Source organism: Chrysemys picta, chromosome 2 (genome assembly GCF_011386835.1).
Source record: "Chrysemys picta bellii isolate R12L10 chromosome 2, ASM1138683v2, whole genome shotgun sequence".
NCBI classification, from domain to species: Eukaryota; Metazoa; Chordata; order Testudines; family Emydidae; genus Chrysemys; species Chrysemys picta.
Genome location: NC_088792.1, coordinates 136,694,686 through 136,717,180, shown reverse-complemented (window position 1 = coordinate 136,717,180; position 22,495 = coordinate 136,694,686). Strand labels below are relative to the sequence as shown.

Sequence of the window (22,495 nt, the reverse complement as noted above, 5' to 3'; positions counted from 1 at the left end):
ATCACTGACTTCCTGAGGAAACTACAATCCATCGGTGATCTTCCAGAAAACACCATCCTGGCCACTATGGATGTAGAAGCCCTCTACACTAACATTCCACGCAAAGATGGACTACAAGCTATTAGGAACAGTATCCCCGATAATGTCATGGCAAACCTGGTGGCTGAACTTTGTGACTTTGTCCTCACCCACAACTATTTCACATTTGGGGACAAGATATACCTTCAAGTCAGCGGCACTGCTATGGGTACCCGCATGGCCCCACAGTATGCCAACATTTTTATGGCTGACTTAGAACAGCGCTTCCTTAGCTCTCGTCCCCTAATGCCCCTACTCTACTTGCGCTACATTGATGACATCTTCATCATCTGGACCCATGGAAAAGAAGCCCTTGAGGAATTCCATCATGATTTCAACATTTCCATCCCCATCAACCTCAGCCTAGACCAGTCCACACAAGAGGTCCATTTCCTGGACACTACTGTGCTAATAAGTGATGGTCACATAAATACCACCCTATACTGGAAACTACTGACCGCTATACTTACCTACATGCCTCCAGCTTCCATCCAGGACACACCACACGATCCATTGTCTACAGCCAGGCTCTAAGATACAACCGCATTTGCTCCAATCCCTCAGACAGAGACAAGCACCTACAAGATCTCTATCAAGCATTCCTAAAACTACAATACCCACCTGCTGAAGTGAAAAAACAGATTGACAGAGCCAGAAGAGTACTCATAAGTCACCTACTACAGGACAGGCCCAACAAAGAAAATAACAGAACGCCACTAGCCATCACCTTCAGCCCCCAACTAAAACCTCTCCAGCTCATCAAAGATCTACAACCTATCCTGAAAGATGATCCCTCATTCTCACAGATCTTGGGAGACAGACCTGTCCTCGCTTACAGACAGCCCCCAGCCCCCCAACCTGAAGCAAATATTCACCAGCAACCACACACCACTGAACAAAAACACTAACCCAGGAATCAATCCTTGCAACAAAGCCCGATGCCAACTCTGTCCACATATCTATTCAAGTGACATCATCATAGGACCTAATCACATCAGCCACGCCATCAGGGGCTTGTTCACCTGCACATCTACCAATGTGATATATGCCATCATGTGCTAGCAATGCCCCTCTGCCATGTATATTGGCCAAATTAGACAGTCTGTATGCAAAAGAATAAATGGAAACAAATCTGACATCAGGAATCATAACATTCAAAAACCAGTAGAAGAACACTTCAGCCTCTCTGGTCACTCAGTAACAGACTTAAAAGTGGCAATCTTGCAACAGAAAAGCTTCAAAAACAGATTCCAACGAGAAACTGCTGAACTTGAATTAATATGCAAACTAGATACCATCAATTTAGGCCTGAATAGAGACTGGGAATCTATTTTCCCATGTTAAGTATCCTCACACCTTCTTGTCAAACTGTCTGACATGGACCATCTTGATTATCACTACAAAAGTTTTTTTTTCTCCTGCTGATAATTGCTCATCTTAATTAATTAGCCTCTTAGAGTTGGTAGGGCAACTCCCACCTTTTCATGTTCTCTGTATGTGTATATATATCTCCTTACTATATGTTCCATTGTATGCATCCGATGAAGTGGGCTGTAGCCCACGAAAGCTTATGCTCAAATCAATTTGTTAGTCTCTAAGGTGCCACAAGTACTCCTGTTCTTTTTACTGAGACATTATCAACTTTCCTGTGGAAGCTAAACTTAATCACAGCGTGAGTTTATTATATAGGTAGTTATTCTTGTTTTGAGTCTGTCACATTGTGTGCCACACTTGGCCCTTGGGGGAGTTGAGCAGTGAGTTCATCCTGGATAAAACTGAGCAAATATATGAGTTAAGCAGGACAGTTTCTCACCAGAGTCTGTTACTGGGACTGATTTAATTTTGTGTTCTTCCTCCAGACCTCACTTCCTGCTTCTCATCTCCCCTTCCATTCCATTCTAGTCTCATTGTGGATTTTATATCCAAGTTGACCTGCTACACAAATACAATACCTTATTTTTTCAGCCTCATAAAATATTGCCATAGCAGTCAGAGGAACTGAGAGACTGGAGGATATAAGCATCTGATACAAGTCCATAAAGCATACTGAGGCTAAAAAGAACTACCTCTGTAGCTAAGAGTCAGATAACATTATCCATTCATCTGTAAGTCACGAGTAGCAAGATGGGTTGCTAAAACCTCCTAGTACAATCAATTACAAGTTTCTCAAGTCTTACACAAATTGTACAGAATGTTTAAAATACTCCTGATGCTAGGAGTACCATTCTAAAATTACTTGAACTCCAGTAGCTGATTTTTAGAAAAAGCTGAGCACCCACCACTCCTACTGAAGTTAATGGGGGCTGTATTTAATTGGGACTTAGAGCTAAAACATATACTGTTGCTGCAGGCATATGCTTTCCTGTTTGATGGCTAAGACAATGACTCTGGCATTATGGTCATATGCCATACCCTCTGTTTCTCTGCCTGGGGTGCAGATAACGAATCCCAAATCAGGAATGCATTAAATATAGCCCAACTGAGATGTTATTGCAGTCTTTGTAGTTCTGCCACATCAACATGACAGCATCCTGGATTTTGCATCATTCTGTCTCTCAGCAGTTCCTTCTATTGCTATGGTAACATTAGGAAGCTAAGAAATAGGATCTGCTATGACTAGCATGGTTGAAGGGAAGGGTGGGGGGGGGTGGATTGAGGCTTCAAGGAAGAATACAGCAAGTGTCATTAAAAGAGGCTCTAAAAAGCTCGCTTCTGGAATGCATATCTGTATTTGTGTTCTGTCCAGCAGTAACTCACTTAACCAGCCAAGGGCTAAATGTGAGATACAATGTGACAAAGACTCAAGAAACTTAACTTAAGGGCTGTACGCTTTGTGGCTTATGCCAGCTGAGCTGTACACGCAGCTGGGCTTTTGCTGCCCTCTCCTTGACTCCTACAATATGAACACTATTGACTTTGGTTAAAACCAGAAGTGCCTGATTTTTAAGGGAAATCAGACTCTTCCCATTCTTACCAAAATCCAGAGGGTACTGATTGGTTGTGGGGGAGGGGGCTGGCCAGAGGAGTGAGGGGCCCACTAACCCTTACCCCAAAACATTCACCCTAACCCTGAAGTCGGTGGCCCACTTCTCTATCCTGAGTGATCAAATAGTAATTATAGTGAAAAATAGGTTTTTCAAGTTTTCTAGTCAAGAAAATCAGTAAGGATCTGCCCACTGATGTCCAGAACATTCTCTGAAACCTGGGGATTGATTGGATGCAGTTTTCAAAAGTTATTGTGTCAAATACAGATAGAAATGATATTGAGGTGAGTGTAAAATCATGCTTTGATTGACTAGCAATGTGTGATGAATTCCTTTAAGTTAACTTTGACTCCATGAATATTTTTTTATGGAAGACAGACTTGCATCTGAAAATGAGGGGATACCAAACAGGTATGGAAATATGTCTGGCCCTTGAAGGGGAGTGAAGCTCAGCCTTGCCTGTGACAGTTACCCCAGATGATATTAATCTGACTAATTACAAGAAGTGATCCCAGCTGTGGAAGTATCAGAGGACCACATACGGAGAGAGGAGAACTCCCGCATGGAGGTGCCTCCTGCCGGAGAGAGTCTACAGGGCACAGGCTAGGCTTGCATGGGAGGATCTAAGATGGGGCCTGTAAAGAAGCAAGGAGGTCTCTTGGAGAAGCTGTCAGAGTCCTCAGAGAGGGGAAGCAGTGGGAAATATGCTAGGAGGAAAAGAGCCTCCAGGGAGAAGGCCCTAGGAAGCAGTGCTCAGTTAAAAGGTGCCAAGAAGTCTGCAGACCCATGGGAGTATGGGTAAAGAGCAGGGAATATCAGTGAATCATAGATTGAGAGGGATTCAAAGAAAGGCAGCCTGAGAGTCAGATCCCTATAACAAAGCTAGAAGGACTTAAAGGGGTGAGAGCTGAGCCTAGAAGGCAGGCTGAAGAGTAGCCCATAAGGGACAGAAGAACATTTTTGTTTGGCTGTTTAGTTGGACTTTTATTACTGTGGAAGGGGACCGAACTTAAAACGTGACGTGGTTGGAAGGCTGGACTACAAAAAATGTGGCCAGGGCAAGACCCAAGTGGTCAATAGGTGGTGGTAGCGAAGAAGACCCCTGCAATGTCACACTCTGACCCTACGTAGTGAGTGGAACCACTTAAATCCTGACCTGACAGGTTTGGCCTGGTTCTTTCAGAATTGAATTCTAGAGCCAGACCTCAAATTAATGGTCTGAATATAGCTCTGTAGAGCTCCTGAGTAACTAACAATTTGGCTTTGTCTATATCTGACTTTGTGGGAGGTGGCTACATATTTTGTAGTTGGGCTATAACTGGCTAGGTGGTAGTACTACTGAAAGGGCTCTGGGGAATCACAAACTGAATGAGTTGGCAATGTGATGTGGTTGTGAAAAAGGCTAATATCATTATGGGGTGTATTTACAGGAGTGTTGTATGTAAGACCCAGGAGGTAATTCTACTCCTCTGCTCAGACCAGTGAGGCCTCAGCTGGAGTATTGTGTCCAGTTTTGGGTGCCTCAGTTTACAAAAGATGTGGATGAACTGGAGACAGTACAGACAAGAGCCAACAAAAATGATAAAAGATTTAGAAAATCTGACCTACGAGGAAAGGTTAAAAGACCTGGGCATGTTTAGTCCTGAGAAGAGAAGACTGAAGGGAAACCTGATAAGTTGACAAAGCCTTTGCCGGGATGATTTAGTTGGTGTTGGTTCTGCTTTGAGCAGGGGATTGGACTAGATGACCTCCTGAGGTCTCTTCCAACCCTAATATTCTATGAGTCTAAGTCTTCAAATATGTTAAGGGCTGCTATAAAAAGGACTGTGATTAGTTGTTCTCCATGTCCACTGAAGGTAGGAAAAGAAGTAATGGGCTTAATGTGCATCAAGGGAGATTCAGGCTAGATATTGGGAGCAACTTTCTAATTATAAGGATAGTTAAGCTCTGGAATAGGCTTCCAAGGGAAGTTGTGGATTTGGAATCCCTGTCACGGGAGGTCTTTAAGAACAGGTTAGATAAACACCTGTCAGGGATGGTCAAGGTATACACGGTCCTGCCTCTAATGCAGGGGGCTGGACTAGATGACCTCTTGAGGAAACAGAAGCCACATTTTCTTCCTATTAATTCACCTAAAAAAAGCAGCTGCCTATTGCATGGTCTTGTTACTTAAAGCATTTAGTGTCAGATTTAAGCCAATTGCAACAATTTTGAGATGCCATAGTAAGTTTTCTGAATTGATCTTCCTTTGGTTTCCACTGTGCCTTGGTTTGCCTGTACTGAGACACTTGAGCCCCCATACCTAGATAGCCCCCAATTCCAACTCTGTCATATATTCTAGCATGCCAAAACATCACAACAATGGTAAGATCTCTGGGTACATCTCTTAAAACTGGAAAATTGCAGGAAGACATATAACCTTTAATTAATGATGGAGAATCTTGCTTACATGCATAACGTACTTCAGCCACTGAAATACTAAATCGGCCCTTGTTGACCATAACACTGTATATTTGTGTGAGCTGTTATATACTGGAAGCATTTACAAAACTGTTCCCTTTCTGCATATGTTTGGAGATGAAATACTATTATGGATAGCAGATTCCTTATTTGAGCTTATACTTAAGATACACAATGTATAAGCAAAAAGAAGAACAGGAGTACTTGTGGCACCTTAGAGACTAACAAATTTATTATATGCATATGCATCCGAAGAAGTGGGCTGTAGTCCACGAAAGCTTATGCTCTAATAAATTTGTTAGTCTCTAAGGTGCCACAAGTACTCCTGTTCTTCTTTTTGCGGATACAGACTAACACGGCTGCTACTCTGAAACCTGTCACAATGTATAAGGCTTCTTTTAGTACCTGGGCTAGTGTCACCTTGCTATGGAGCAATTCTTGTTTGCAGCATATGGTGTAGATGGGTCTTAAACAGTACTGTAACAATTATTAATAGGAAACATTAGCCATAAGTGAAATAGTTTCTTAATGTACATGTAGTGTAGTGAGCAGCATTGTTAAAGAAGATGACTACTTAATAGAAGAGTTGAGACTAGAGTTGAATGTTGGAGGATGCTGTGGCTATGTATACCACACTCAAAATAACCTGTACCTCTAATAAAGTAGTTAAGGGAGGTTTGACACTTTTCCGGGGTACCCAAACCATAGGTCACTGTGTAACCAATCTGCCTCCGCACGAGAGAGATTTGGTGGTGCTAAATTGGGGATAACTGTCACCCTAGTCTGTTAGCCATCCCAGACAAATATCTCAGAACTCTGCCAGCCCTTACTTTGCCTTCCGGGTAACACTTTGTGCACTGTAGTTCCTAAGCCCTCTAGAAGAGCTTTCCTTTGGAGCATCCAGGCCCTATTACTGAACACTCAGCTTGCTTCGTGTTGCTTTCCCAGTGCTTAATTTACTTTAGAGGCAGGGAGATAATTACCTTCCCTCCTGTTGGGAGGAAAACTTGTTTCTCTCCATACTTGGTTACAGACTTTAAAGCATACTGTCAGCAATATAGTTCCTTATATAGCAATAATGCATCCATTCACAGTTATATTAGTGACCAGTCTGTCAGTGCTTCCATTTGATACCTTCCAAGATAGGTTTTGGACAAACAGCATGACAGCAATGTGTTAGGTGTAGTTAATTTGTTAGACCTTGCAAGAGTTGCTGACATGGAGTAGTGAACCACCAGTGGGACTCTGTGTCACAGGGGGAACTCTGGCTTCTGCTAAATTAGCAAGGTAGATCTTAGATCTCACCCTAAGTTAAAGGAAAATTCTTAAATGGACAAAAGATGACTAATATGCTTGCAGTGTTGACTAGTGCACCCTGAAAAGCAGGGCATATGCTGGCAAAAGACTGAAGTGGATCATGCATCTGACTTTTTCCTGGTTTGATACAAGGGAAGTAGATTTCAGGAAGCAAAAGGGTTCGTATACTGTCATCTGGGGGAAAGAGTCTGAAGTGACGGTTCAGACTGGGAGGGTTTCTTGTGGAAATTGGTTAGTGTCTTCTGATGAAACCAGAGGCAGGAGATGATAGTTTCTTTGGAGTGAGGAGGGGCAATAACCTTCCCACACACACATTGGTTTAAATTGCCAATTCTGCTCAGGCAAGAGTTCTTGACCTGTTTGTATCCAAGACCCCAAAACCAGCTTTTGTTCCTTGCCTCAACTCCAATGGTGCGATCTTTAGGAGCTGCAAAACATAAATGTTTTCTTTTTCCAAATATGGATTTTTTTTTGTTTCTCTCTGTTACATTGCTGAAGAGAATTACAGTTCTCTGAGGTTGTTGGAGATGGACAAGAGTGCTTCAGAAACAATTGTAAAGAGAACCTGGCCCTGTACTCTTGTCAAGTTGATGGTCAATGAATGGTAACTTATTCCTTGTGCATTTACTACTGAGTAAGGGTGGCAAAATTTGACCCACATTAACTCATTCATATTAAGTTTGAGAAACAGCCTTCCTTTCTCTTAGGTTAATGAAAAGACTTCAGAGTTTGAGGAAGCCACTGGGAGTGTCTGACTGGCCTATCTATATCTAATCTTTGCCTTGTTCATATCCTCTGTAGACTAAGGCCTGGTCTACACCACAGACTTATATTGGTATAACTACGTCGCTCAGGGTGTGGGTATGTCTACACTATGAAATTAGGTCGATTTAATAGAAGTCGATTTTTTAGAAATCAATTTGATACAGTCGATTGTGTGTGTCCCCACTAAGTACATTAAGTCGGCGGTGTGCGTCCACAGTACCGAGGCTAGCGTCGACTTTTGGAGCGTTGCACTGTGGTAGCTATCCCACAGTTCCTGCAGTCTCCGCCGCTCATTGGAATTCTGGGTTGAGCTCCCAATGCCTGATGGGGCAAAAACATTGTTGCGGGTGGTTCTGGGTACATGTCGTCAAGCCCCCCTCCCTCCCTCCGTGCAAGCAACAGCAAAAAATCGTTTCTTGCCTTTTTTCCTGGGTTATCCGTGCAGACGACATACCACGGCAAGCATGGAGCCCGCTCAGCTCACTGTCACCGTATGTCTCCTGGGTGCTGATGGCAGATGCGGTACTACAATGCTACATAGCAGCATTCCCTTGCCTTGTGGATGGCAGACGGTAAAATACGACTGCTAACCGTCGTTGTCGTCCCATGGGTGCTCCTGGCCGACCTCGGTTAGGTTGGTCGGGGGTGCCTGGGCAGACATGGGTGCTCCTGGTCGGCTGGGGGCACGTGGACAAAAATGGGAATGACTTCAGGTCATTCTCTTCTTTAGGTTTTGTCTAATGGAGATTCAGTCCTGCCTGGAATATCATGCCAGCTGGAGGCTTCTGCCTCAGGCTGCTCTCCCAGTCGGCAGCACCGCGCAGTCGCACCTACCCCAGCCTAACCCTTGCTCCCATGGCTCATGAAGCCTGAACAGTAGTAAGGAGCAGTTCAACTATAGGCTGAGCAAGTGCATAATGGTGGTAGAATGTGCCTTTGGGTGTTTAAAAGCTTGCTGGTGCAGTTTACTGACTCAGTTAGACCTCAGCAAAACCAATATTCCCATCGTTATTACTGCTTGCTGTGTGCTCCACAATATCTGTGAGAGTAAGGGGGAGACGTTTATGGCGGAGTGGGAGGTTGAGGCAAATCACCTGGCTGCTGATTTACACGCAGCCAGACACCAGGGCGGTTAGAAGAGCACAGCAGGGTGCGCTGTACATCAGAGAAGCTTTGAAAACCAGTTTCATGACTGGCCAGGCTACGGTGTGAAAGTTCTGTTTGTTTCTCCTTGATGAAAACCCACCCCCTTGGTTCACTCTACTTCCCTGTAAGCCAACCGCCCTCTTCTCCCCACTTTGATCTCTGCTTGCAGAGGCAATAAAGTCATTGTTGTTTCAAATTCATGCATTCTTTATTAATTCGTCACACAAATGGGGGGATAACTGCCACGGTAGCCCAGGAGAGAGGGGGGAAGCACAGGGTTGGGGTAGTTGGAGGGGCACCCCCTAGAATGGCATGCATCTCATCATAGAAGCGGTATGTCTGGGGCTCTGACCTGGAGCAGCCATTTGCCTCTGTGGTTCTTTAGTAGGCTTGCCTGAGCTCCTTAAGTTTCACGCGGCACTGCTGTGGGTCGCTGTTATAACCTTTGTCCTTCATGCCCTTGGAGATTTTTTCAAATAGTCTGGCATTTTGTCTTTTGGAACCGAGTTTGGATAGCACAGATTCATCTCCCCATACAGCGATCAGATGCAGAACCTTCCATTGGGTCCATGCTGGAGCTCATTAAAAAGTTTGCAGGGCTTTTCCTGTCTACCTGGCCCGTGCATCTGAGTTGAGAGTGCAGTCCAGAGCGGTCACAATGGAGCACTCTGGGATAGCTCCCGGAGGCCAGGGATAGCTCCTGGGGGCCAATACCGTCTAGTTGCGTCCACACTACCCCAAATTCGACCCAGCAGGGTCGATTTCAGCGCTAATCCTCTTGTCAGGGAGGAGTATAGAAATTGATTTTAAGAGCCCTTTAAGTCGACAAAAATGGCTTCGTCATGTGAACAGGTCAATTTAACCCTGCACCCAACGCTGCTAAATTCGACCTAAACCCGTAGTGTAGACCAGGGCTGTGAAAAATGCACATTCTTGAGCGACTTATACTGACCTAACCTCTGCTGTAGACAGTGCTATATCAATGGGAGGGCTTCTCCTATCGACATAACTACCACCTCTTGGGGAGGTGGATTAACTACGCCACCTGGAGAAGCTCTCCTGTCAGTGTAGTGGCTTTTTCACTAAACTACAGCACTGCAGCTGCGCCGCTGTAGCACATGAGGACAAGCCCTAAGATGCATGCTATTCTTGCAGGGCTGTTGTGTGGCTTAGTTTTTGTTCTTAAATAACAGGACTTGGGGTGAAAGGTGCCATCAGTGCTAAAGACTTCTTATATGTGGTGTAGTTGTAGCCATGTTGGTCCCAGGATATTAGAGAGACAAGATGGGTGAGGTAATATCTTTTATTGGACAAACTTCTGTTGGTGGGAGAGACAAGCTTTCGACTAACACAGAGCTCTTCTTCACATCTGGGAAAGGTACTCCGAGTATCACAGCTAAATGCAAGGTGGGACAAATTGTTTAGCAAAAGTAGTTAACACATTTTAAAGCAGTGTTTCTCAATCTTTTTGATACCAGGGGCTGACTTGCTGTCTTCCTAAACCGTTGGGGGAGATCTCAGGGACTTGGCGCTGGTCCACAGACCAATATAGGTGCTGGAACTACAGATGCGGGGGAAGAGGGGGGGGAGGGAGGTGCTGTCACACACCCTGGCTTGAAATGGTTTCCATCATATACAGGGTTTACAGTTTGGTTCAATGGCTCTCAACACCTCTACTATAAAAATTGTTCCAGCACCCCTGTGGTCATGGAGAAACACTGTTCAAAGGGACCATTCAAAGTAGAGGGGCCCGTTAACACCTCTTCAGTTTTAGGACAAAGAGTGGTTAGTGGGTTACAGATTGTTGTAATAAACTATAAATCTAGTGTCTCTGTTCAGTCTATGATTTTCAGTGTCTAGCAGAGTTATGAATTTAAGCTCCCAGGTTCGTCTTTTGAAAGTGTTCTGCTTTGTTCAGAAGCTGCTCTCTGCTATACTTAAATTGTACCCCAGCTCCCCCATTAGATAGTGAAAGGCTCATGGAATGCTTCGTACTAGAAGGGAGGAGTCTGGTAAACCCAGACCCATCCTATTCAGGCTGCCAAAGTTCAATGATAAAGTAATGTTAATGAATGCTGCCAGAAAAGCTGAAATCCTTATGTACAAAGGCTACAAAATTTCTCTTTTTCCTTACTTCTTAATTGAGATGAACATAAAGGAAATCCTGAGGAGGATCAATGTTAGGTACAGCATCAAGTACCCATCCACCTTTCACTATGGATTTAGCAGCTTCCACAAGATTTTGAAAACCCCCCTCTGAAGCTTGGCAGACTCTTGAAAGACAGATCAGATTTTACCAAAAATAGAATGTGTTTTTTTTATCATAAAAGCATACCTCAACAAGTATTTATTTTCCTATGTATCCTTATCGATTCGGTAGTGTTCACTTATGTAATCTTCCAACTCCGAGCAAATAACCAGTTAGGCTGAACTCTTCTGTTGATCTCCTTTGGAACTGAGCAATAACAATAATTGTATAGCACTGCAATGCACAGAATAATAGTTGAACTGAAAAATGGGGTTTATAGCACCATCTACTGACTGAAGTATTAACTGCACTAATCATCCCAGATTGTAATGCTAGACAGAATCTTATCACTAGCTCTGCCTTTGATGGATTGTGTTAGGGTAACCACAAGTCCCTTGGAACAGTTCATACTTCTGACATATAAAGTAGACTATAACCTAAACCTTGAATAGCACTAGTTATTCAGCTTGTGTAGGGCATTTCACATACTATGAATATGCTTTTTATATTGTATTTTTCATATTAAGATTTTGTACAATTTATATTTGATTTATCAAAACAATTGTAAATTTGCAAGTGATGAGTCTGTATATATGCATATGCCTATATATATGTGTATGTATACATAAAATCTTCTGTAGGTATGAATATATTATACATATTATCAGGGTTTAAATTCAGCTGGAGCTCACTGGAGCAGAGTGCCAGTAAATATTTTCAGACCCACTGGAGTCCCAGCATGCCCCGCCCCACAGCTGAAATCTGGAGCCCCGAATGAGAGCTGGTGGATGGGGCTCCAGAAAATAATTTGAGAATTTAAACTCTGCATATTATAGACTACCCGGTGGTATTTACAGAGTAATATTTGATTTAAAATATATTTGTAATTAGAGATGTTTAGACTATTATTGGAAAATATAGTGAGAGGAGGAGTGGATAAAACTGAAGCCATCAGGAATCTGAACAAGACTACACTGGCTTGTTTTAAGTCTGTTAATAGTTTTTTTTTGTTTGCTGTGACAAATACTTTGGAAGACAGATGATATTAACTACAGATGTTTTTGTGTAGTTGACACCCTTAGAGGCTCAATTGAAGGCATAAATTCATTCAAAACTAACCAGTATCTAATATGTAAAAATCCAGATCATATCCTAGAGATGTTGTTTTATAATATCAATGGGGAAATATGTATCTTAAGGTTATATATTTTTTAAATTTTTGCCATGAATTTTTTAGTGTACTCCTGGAGTGTGAGGGGATTTACTCAACCTTCCAAAAGAATTATAATCCTGAGACACCTCAGATCAAAAAAGTGTCAAGTAGCTTTATTGCAGGAAACTCATCTAGGAGAAATAGATGCACCTACCCACATCTTCTTGATTCTACTTGCGAGTATCATTCATCATTGAATTCAAAGAGCAGAGACACATCCATCTTAATTCTAAAAGTGTAACTTTTCAATGTATACAATCTTGTCTGATCCTGAAGAAAGATACCTGAAGGAAGTAAGATAGGGTCCAGAGTGACCTAGACAAATTGGAGGATTGGGCCAAAAGAAATCTGATGAGGTTCAACAAGGACAAGTGCAGAGTCCTGCACTTAGGATGGAAGAATCCCATGCTCCGCTACAGGCTGGGGACCGACTGGCTAAGCAGCTGTTCTGCAGAAAAGGACCTGGGGATTACAGTGGATGAGAAGCTGGATATGAGTCAGCAGTGTGCCCTTGTTGCCAAAAAGGCCAACAGCATATTGGGCTGTATTAGTAGGCGCATTGCCAGCAGATTGAGGGAAGTGATTATTCCCCTCTATTTGGCACTGGTGAGGCCAAACCTGGAGTATCGTGTCCAGTTTTGGTCCCCCCACTACAGAAGGGATGTGGACAAATTGGAGAGAGTCCAGCAGAGGGAAACAAAAATGATCAGGGGGCTGGGGCACATGACTTACGAGGAGAGGCTGAGGGAACTGGGGTTATTTAGTCTGCAGAAGAGAAGGGGGGGGGGTGATTTGATAGCAGCCTTCAACTACCTGAAGGGGGGTTCCAAAGAAGATGGAGCTCAGCTGTTCTCAGTGGTGGCAGATGACAGAACAAGAAGCAATGGTCTCAAGTTGCAGTGGTGGAGATCTAGGTTGGATATTAGGAAACACTATTTCATTAGGAGGGTGGTGGAGCACTGGAATGGGTTACCTAGGGAGGTGGTGGAATCTCCATCCTTAGAGGTTTTTAAGGACCAGCTTGACAAAGCCTTGGGTGGGATGATTTAGTTGGTGTTGTCCTGCTTTGAGCAGGGGATTGGACTAGATGCCCTCCTGAGCTCTCTTCCAACCCTAATATTCTATGAATCTGTGATTCTATACCTTCTTCATGAAGGCTGTTTCAACTCAAAAAAGTTAATTATACTTACTATAGATGCTGGTTACACATAATTAAAATATTCTAGGCGGAAGCTAACCCCTCAGCTATTAAAGGATTGAAAGTTTTGTTCCACTGTTGATTCAGTCATCAACTTTATACAGGAAAATAAGCACTGAGTTATCTCAGATACCATCTTATGGAAAGCTCTGAAAGCTACTATAAGGGGTGAATGCATAAAGTATGCCTCCCAAAAGAATAGAGAGACTCAAGTTACTAGACTCACTAGACAAGGGAATAGATGAGTTGCTGAGAACACACAAGACGATCCAAATAGTGAAAACAACCTTGTAGTAGGTCCGGGGTGGGGCTCGTCCCTTCCTGGGGCGCCTGAAAGTCAGGCCGCCCCGCTACAAAGCGAATAACAGTTAGGGCCCCGACCTTTGGGTAGGGGCTAAGCACACAATTGACAGTTCAGGGCTCAGGCCCCTATGCAGGGACTGAGCACACAATTAACAGTTCAGAGCTCAGGCCCTTATGCAGGGACTGAGCACACAATTAGCAGTTCAGAGCTCAGGCCCCTATGCAGGGACTGAGCACACAATTAACAGTTCAGAGCTCAGGCCCTTATGCAGGGACTGAGCACACAATTAGCAGTTCAGAGCTCAGGCCCTTATGCAGGGACTGAGCACACAATTAGCAGTTCAGAGCTCAGGCCCTTATGCAGGGACTGAGCACACAATTAACAGCTCCGGCCCTGGGTCAGGGCGGGGCAGCACACCAATAGTCAGTCAGTGGCCCAGGCCTTGTAGCAGGGGCTGGGTCAGTTTGGGTTAGCCCAGGCCCTAGGTCAGGGCGGGGCAGCCAACAGATAGTCTGTCAGGGCCCAGGCCCCTTGGACAAGGAGGAGGAGGAGAGACTGCCACCCGGCGTGGGGTGGCAGGGGGGGGAACACAGGCCCACCCACTCCACTGTGTTCCAGCCCGGGGCCCTATCCGCAGCAGTCCGTCTGCCGCGCAGTCAGTGGGGATCCTGACCGCAACACACTGACATGGGTTCGGGGTCTGCTATCCCCGGGCCACTTCCCATCTCCTCCTCCATGGGTACCTGCTCCTCCTGAGTTCCGTCTGCTGGGTCGCAGATCATAGGCTCCTCCGGGCCCCGAGCACCAGGTAGGTCTGTCGCTCCCTCTGGGCCCTCGGCGGGGGGAAGCTCAGACCGCTCCTCAGGATACCGGGCTCTCGGCAGGCTCGGCCAGTCCTCCTCAGGATACCGGGCTCTCGGCAGGCTCAGGTCCGCGGGAGCTTGGGCACCAGCGTCTGTCCTCTCCCGCTGCCGGCCCGCTACTGAGCGCTGGGGCCTGGCCTTTATACTTCCTGTCCCGCCCCTTGACTTCCGGGGGGCGGGGACAGGCCGCGGTGGCTCCGCCCACTCTGGCGGCTTTTCTGGCTCATCGCTTCCTGGGGCGCCTGGAAGCCAGGCCGCCCCGCTACAAACCTATATTCTCTAATCAACTCTGAATATAAATGTAATGAATGCTTATCCAGTCAAGTCAAATTTGCATTCAATAGGGTCAAACAAAGATATTATGAATGGGGAGATAAAGCAGTAAACTATTTGCCAGAAGACTTAAGATGGAACTAGCTAACAACATTTCTTCCATCCTTGAACCAATAGATATAAAAAATACAAGTTTTAAGCAATTCTGTCAAGCTTTATATAAATCAGACAATCAATTTGACTAATAATTTTGACCATTTCATTGAAGGCCTATCTTTTAATATACCCTAACTTCAGAACAAGTGTTGTTATGGACAAAGCTATCACAACCAAGAGATGGAACGGGCTATAAAAATATGAATTTCGGCAAGGTCCCTGGGTGATGGCTTTCTGGCATATTTCTATAAAACGTTTTGTAATCAGCTATCTTCTTTTCTTTCAAAGGTCTTTACTGAAACATTCTAAAAAGTAGGAACCACGTCTCATGACTTGAGAACTGCTTTAATTACTTTAATATTAAAGAAGAAAGATGGTTACAACTGTTGCGACTTCCGCCCCATATAGCTATTGAACACAGATTGCAAAATAATTGCAACAATTTTAGTTGACATGACTGAACGCCTGCCTTAACTGGTTCTAGCAGGTTCCTGATTACTCTAGTGCAGCCCCTGCTCTGGTCACTCAGGGAACAGAAAACTACTCATCCAGTGACCAGTATATTTGCCCTCTACCAGACTCCTGTACTCCACTGGTCTGGGTCTGTCACAACACCATGAATCTTGGAGATGCAAACAGCCACATACCAACTCTTCACACATCCTCTATATCTGTCCAAAAATGCCTGTGCTCTGGAACACCATATTCAGTGCTCTCTCAAAAACTTGGTGTTGCTATCTTTCCTTCTCCAAGCTTGTGTATTTTAGGGTGTTGGATGAGTTGATATAACCATTTAACATTAAGAAATGGATTGCAGTAGCTATTTTAGTGGCCAAAATAATTATGTTGAGAAAATGGAAATCTGCAATTCCTCCCTCAAAAACAGACTGGCTTAGTGTGCTCTCTGCTACAAAATTGATGGAAAAAAATGGCTGCATAATAGAAGCACTTGGAAAAAATATGAGTGTGTCTGGTCACATGTACAACTATTGCATACTTTTGCAGTTCAGTATAGATTAGTCCCCGATACTCATAGGTTATAGTCTCACTTATTTTTCTATTTAGTCACTTCAATAATTGATGCCCTACATAACCTCTACGGGTTAAGGTGTTTTTTTTTTATTTTGTTTTGTTTTGTTTTTTTCCAGGTTTTACAAATATTTGAACATTGAATTTTGTTTTCATATGGTACTTCCAGCTTGTGTGTATTTATATTTGTTTAGTTATGTGATTGTACTTTATATAAAAATAAACAGCCACCTTGAAACTAATGGAGGATTATGTGGTAACAGACTGTCTACAGAAAGAATTCCCTCCCCCTAGAAGCAGGAAAGGGGGAAAGAAGATTGAGGAACCTCCTTCATCAAAACCGAGGAAGGGGACACAAAGGGTGAATAAGGATGCCCCAACTGCCTGCACAATAGTTTGTTACTATTCAGGGGCAAAGGACACACAGAAAGACTACCCAGGCCTTGGGTGCGGATTTATCAAGTACTGTAGGTGGGCAGGTGTGAAAGCGGGTCCGGAATAAAGATGGTTCCTGTCAGAATAAGCCAGAAACCACAAGGGGAGTGGTAGACTCAGCAGCTGCATGTTCCCTAGTTCTAAACAGATTGGGTATGTCATAGTGATAACAGAAGGGGGTGATGATAACCATCCACTGTGTGCATGGGGAAAAGAGCACTTACTATTTGGTCATCTTCCCATTGAAGTTGGGAGGAAGACTGAAGTGGCACACAGTATGTGGAGTAAAGTCATTACCCTATGTGGTTATGACAGGAATGGACTGGATTCTGTTTCCCTTGTGTAAAAAGGACAAAAGATGGAGGGGAAACTATAATAAGTGGGTCCTTGTTAAAGGTAATCCTGAGCATAGACCCTCCAGTTAGCCCTCCAGAGTTAGTATGAAAGCACCTAGATGTGTATTAACAAGTCCAGAAAGAAATGACATGCTGGAGGACTTGGGGGTGGGGGCAGAGAGAAACTCAAGAAGGGAGCAGTGCATCAGGAAGTAGAATGGGGACTCCTAGAGGAGGAGGGTGGAAGTTTGGCTGACTTCCAGGAAGAACACGCCATGGGCAAGACGCAAGAAAAAGGGCAGGTCAAAAAGAGAGAATGGAAGGGTCCTGATAAGGAGGATTTGACAGGTGAACTTACCCTGATAGTCCTGAGCAAGGAGCAAGATAAGGCAGTGGAAGAGGGAGATGAGCCTAAGGCAAAAGAACCCAGAGCTAAGGTCCATGGGGTGTGATTGGATACAGTGACCTATGGGCTGAGATGGAGCTGTGGGGGGAAACCCCCACCCTAAAAGTGAAAATCCTCACTGGTGGCCCATGGAAGGCCAGTTGGAAAGGGCATCAGAAGCCCCAATAGAATCCCAACCTCACAAAGAGGGTAACAGTGAAGAACCCCCCTCACCTTACGTGGCAAGAACGGGTCTCAGTTGAAATGGAGGGGAGGTAAGTGACAGAGTGCTAGCAGTAGCACCCTGGTCCCTGAGGTTGCTTGAGCATGGAGAAGGCGTCAGGCTTAACTGGAAGGAGTTCACCACTTTCTGTTGGGGGATTACAAGTGCCTGGGAGGTAATTACTAGGCTACTGATACAACTGGCAGTAATTGAAGGAACAGGAAGTGGGTGGGGGGGGGGGGAGGCAGAGGAGCTCAGAGGGTGAGCTGTGTGAGGAAGAGAAGCTGCGTGGAAAGCTCTTGCAGCAATATGCTCGTGTCTTGTTCTGTTTTTTCTTCCGCAGTTCTTATGCCAAGTACATGTAGTGAAAAGAAAACAGCCTGGGTATGTCTGTGAATGTGAGGTTATGGAAACAGACAAGGAAGCACAACATACCGGGTAACTGAGGGAGCACCCTGTAAGAGAGCCCAATAACATAGTTGTTGACCACATATTGAAAATGTATTGACAAAAGGTGATGTATCACTCAAACGTTTGCTTTCTAACTGCCTCTATGACAGTGAAAATCACCTCAGTGCTGAGAGTCAGAAAAAGAAACCAGGCTTTGTGTTGTCCTTGTGCAAAGGAGTGACTTTCACTCAAAGGCGGTGTCTCAACTACCATAGATATGTCTAAGCATGTTAAGCTAACTCCAGTGTGGCTAACACAACTGTAAAGCCCTCTGACATATCAGGGTGCAATCCAGACCAATGAGTAGCTGTGTCACCCTTGCCCTGTAACCTGGGGTGCCCTTTACAATGCTTTGCTGCTGTAGCCTCCAACTTGGACTGCTCACAAACAGCTTTTTGTAAGTCGTTCCCAGCTATGTCTGTGTGTGTTCTGCAGCCGGCCAGTTACACCTTGGCTCTTACCCGTCTTAAAGATTACCACAGAGTGACCGCAACACACTCCTAGTCCCAGATTTCCCCCCAGAAATATATTACCCAGCTCTGCCCTGACCAGTACAAATATAGTAAATCCGTTATGCCTTTAAGGGAATATACACACAACTTGTTACCCCAAATGGAGTTACCCAGACACTTCAACTTGAACACACTGGCTTAGATAAAACAAGTTTATTAAATATAGAGAGATTTTAAGTGAGTACAAGTAACGAGGCATAAAAGTCAGAAATGATTACAAGAAAAATAAAGATAAAATGCTTACAGGTGCCTAACTTAAAATCTATTAGATTCAATGCAAAGTTTTTTCAACGCATGCTTCAGCAGGTTACTGACCAAACTCTCAGGTCAGAACCCCTCCTGAAGAATCCAACAGCTGCTTCCTCTGTCTCTACAGGTGACAAGGAAAGAGAGAGAGAGAGAGAGGGGTGTCTTGGGGTGTTTGCCCCCGTTTTTATAGTTTCAGTCCCCCTCTTTAAAAACATTTCCATCTGGGAGCAAGGTGACAGGTCATCTGTGTGAGGAAGGAAACTCCATGCTGTTTCTGAGCTAAGGTGTAGATTTTTGCCCCTTTTCTGCCAAAGAATGGCCACTTTATAGGTAATGGTCCATCAGCCTTGTTTACACATGGCTGAGACATCAGCTTGCCCTTTGTCTCTGAGGAACTGGTTTGCCCACTCCCCAGACTTATCTGGAAAGCATACTTTTAGTCATGATCTCATCTTATGTTTATAACTTTACATATAATACTGTCATGTGCATTTTGCTGATCAATAATATCATGGCAAATTATGAGTTTTTAAATGAGATTCACAAGGCAAGGTATACCTTATAAAATATTATTACAATAGTGTGTAGGGTATGAACACAAGGATATATTCTGTCACACCATGTTATGATTCAGGGTAATAAGTTAAAAATTATAATAGCATAAGATTACACATGAAATGAAGCTGGCAGCTGCTCTGCTACCAGAACCTGAACTTGATATGAATTCTTTACCACTGGTCTTCATGGGGTTTCAGCATTCAAAAATCCTGCTGGAATTATAGACAATGAGTAACAGGTATATAAACAAATGTCAGTAAATTAAGTCAGGATACTTGGAAGGCTAGTTTCACTTACGATCACTCATTTAAAGTGAAACATTAGCAATGTATTATGGTGATTCTTGACAAAACAGACACATTATCCCAATCTCTTGACACACGTTTGCAATATTATGAAGTATCTCTGTTACATACTGTCAAATACAGACTAATCCAAATAGAATTTATTTTGAAAGCTCAAACTGTTCCATGTATAGCAAGGTATATTGTAAGACTGCAATGTGAGAATTGTTCCTTCACAGTTGGCAGAGAAGTGCTAGAAGTGACTTAAAACAAAAAAAAGCATTGTGGGATTATGATTATATTTTTAGAAGTTGCATCCCACATATGCTCAGTTTAAAAGTATTTTTTTCCATAACTGCAAACCCTGCAAACAAATTCTGGGCGGAGAGTCAAACTCAATTCTTCCCTTCTCATGCGTCACCTATAATACAGTTAATATGGCCAAAGTAGGCCCCCAGTTACACATTTACAAACTGTCTGCCTTCAATGGAGGTGGAAAAACTGGAACAGTCGGAATTTTAGAATTCCATTTGGCTCTTCATGTTTATTGAATTCACCATTAAAACTTACTGTGTCACTGAAGTGACAGAGAAATGAATAGACAAGGCACAGATCTAATAAGTAACATGCTATTTTTGCTGTCACTTTTCAGAGTAGAACAATACTTAAAGACCACATTCAGGCAATACTCTGTACTATACAGATTGCAGAATCAGGAGAACTTAGTTACTGTCAGATATGCCAAGTGTAAATTAAATGATGCTATCTCAAGCCAGAATGACATGTTGAGCCAACTTGAAGTACTGCAAGGTTGCTTGTTGCTCCAACTTGAATCAGCACTGTCAATTTGAAGCTAGTGGTCTCTTGATGCTGTGGATGGATGTTGGCCTATAGGACACCCACACGTGTGTTTGTGTGCGCTTCCTGTAACACTTGGTACAAACATCTGCTTCAGCCCTTTTGTATGTTATGCTAGGATGCCCTGTGGTAGGGAGAGTCAAGAGAGAACATGGGGGAAAATCAAATCACTGTCTTAGATGTCTGTATACTAATGTGAGAAGTATGGGGAATAAGCAGGAAGAACAAGAAATGCTAGTTAATAAACACAACTATGACATAGTTGGCATCACAGAGACTTGGTGGGATAATATGCATGATTGGAATATTGGTACAGAAGGGTACAGCTTACTCAGGAAGGACAGGCAGGGAAAAAAGGGAGGAGGCATTGCCTTATATATCAAAAATGTATATGCTTGGACTGATGTTGAGATGGAAATAGGAGACAGACTTGTTGAAAGTCTCTGGGTAAGGATAAAAGAGGTAAAAACAAGGTTGATGAGGCCTTTTTTAAACCACTAACAAAACCATCCAAAGCACAGGACTTGGTGGTGATGGGGGACTTCCACTACCCAGACATCTGTTGAGAAAATAACACAGCAGGGCACAGATTATTCAACAAGTTCTTGGAATGTATTGGAGGCAATTTTTTTATTTCAGAAAGTGGAGAAAGCTACTAGGGGAAAGGTTGTTTTAGATTTGATTTTGACAGATAGGGAGGAACTGGTTGAGAATTTGAAAGTGGAAGGCAACAAGACTGTTAGAGCACCCCCTCACCCCAGAACACAAGCATCTGCTGGAGCGCTCCCTCTCCCCCAGCATCTAAGGCCTGGTCTACACTATGGGTTTAGGTCGACTTTAGCAGCGTTAAATCGAATTAAGCCTGGACACGTCCACACGACGAAGCCCTTTCTTTCGACTTAAGGGGTCCTTTAAACCGGTTTCTTTACACCACCTTTGACGAGGGGATTAGCGATAAAATCGGCCTTTGCGGGTCGGAATTGGGGTAGTGTGGACGGAATTCGACGTTATTGGCCTCCGGGAGCTATCCCACAGTGCTTCATTGTGACCGCTCTGGACAGCACTCTCAACTCAGATGCACTGACCAGGTAGACAGGAAAAGACCCACGAACGTTTGAATTTCATTTCCTGTTTGCTCAGCGTGGAGAGCACAGGTGACCACGCAGAGCTCATCAGCACAGGTAACCGTGATGGAGTCCCAGGATCGCAAAAGAGCTCCAGCATGGACCGAACGGGAGGTACGGGATCTGCTCGCCATATGGGGAGATGAATCAGTGCTAGCTGAACTCCGTAGCAGTAAAAGAAATGGCAAAGTATTAGAAAAGGTCTCCAAGGCCATGAAGGACCGAGGCCATAACAGGGACACACAGCAGTGCCGCGTGAAAATTAAGGAGCTACGGCAAGCTGACCACAAAGCCAAAGAAGCAAACGGAAGGTCCGGGGCAGAGCCGCAAACTTGCCGCTTCTACGCGGAGCTGCATGCCATTCTAGGGGGTGCAGCCACCACTACCCCAACCGTGTGCTATGACTCCGTCAATGGAGAAACACACAGGGAAGACGGTTCGGGGAATGAGGAAGATGAGGATGGAGGTACTGTAGGTAGCTCACAGCAGCAAGGAAGCGGAGAAACCGGTTTCCCCAACAGCCAGGATATGTTCGTGACCCTGGACCTGGAACCAGTAACCCCCGAACTCACCCAAGACCCTCAGGGCACACAGGAGACCTCTGGTGAGTGTACCTTTGTAAATATTTGTAAACATTACACATGGTTTAAAAGCAAGCGTGTTTAATGATTAATTTGCCCTGGCAATCGCGGCCAGTACATCTACTGGAAAAGTCTGTTAACGTGTATGGGGATGGAGTGGAAATCCTCCAGGGACATCTCCAGAAAGCTCTCCTTCATGTACTCCAGGCCAGTAGCACGTAGTCTGGAATCATGGCATAACAAAGCATGGCAGCATATGGTCCCGGTGTTTGCTGGCATGCAGACAATATCCATTCCTTATCTCTCTTTGTTATCCTCAGGAGAGTGATATCATTCACGGTCACCTGGTTGAAATGGGGTGATTTTATTAAGGGGACATTCAGAGGTGCCCATTCCTGCTCTTCTGAACAGAAATGTTCCCCGCTGTTAACCACGCGGTGGGGGGAGGGGTGAAGTGATCATCCCAG

The 22,495-nt window shown here is 44.2% G+C and overlaps 1 protein-coding gene across 1 annotated transcript in view; it reads left to right on the top strand.

Moving 5' to 3' along the window:
* DNAH5 (dynein axonemal heavy chain 5) overlaps positions 1 to 22,495 on the top strand; it is a 315,641-nt gene that overhangs the window by 25,788 nt on the left and 267,358 nt on the right. The window lies entirely within an intron of this gene.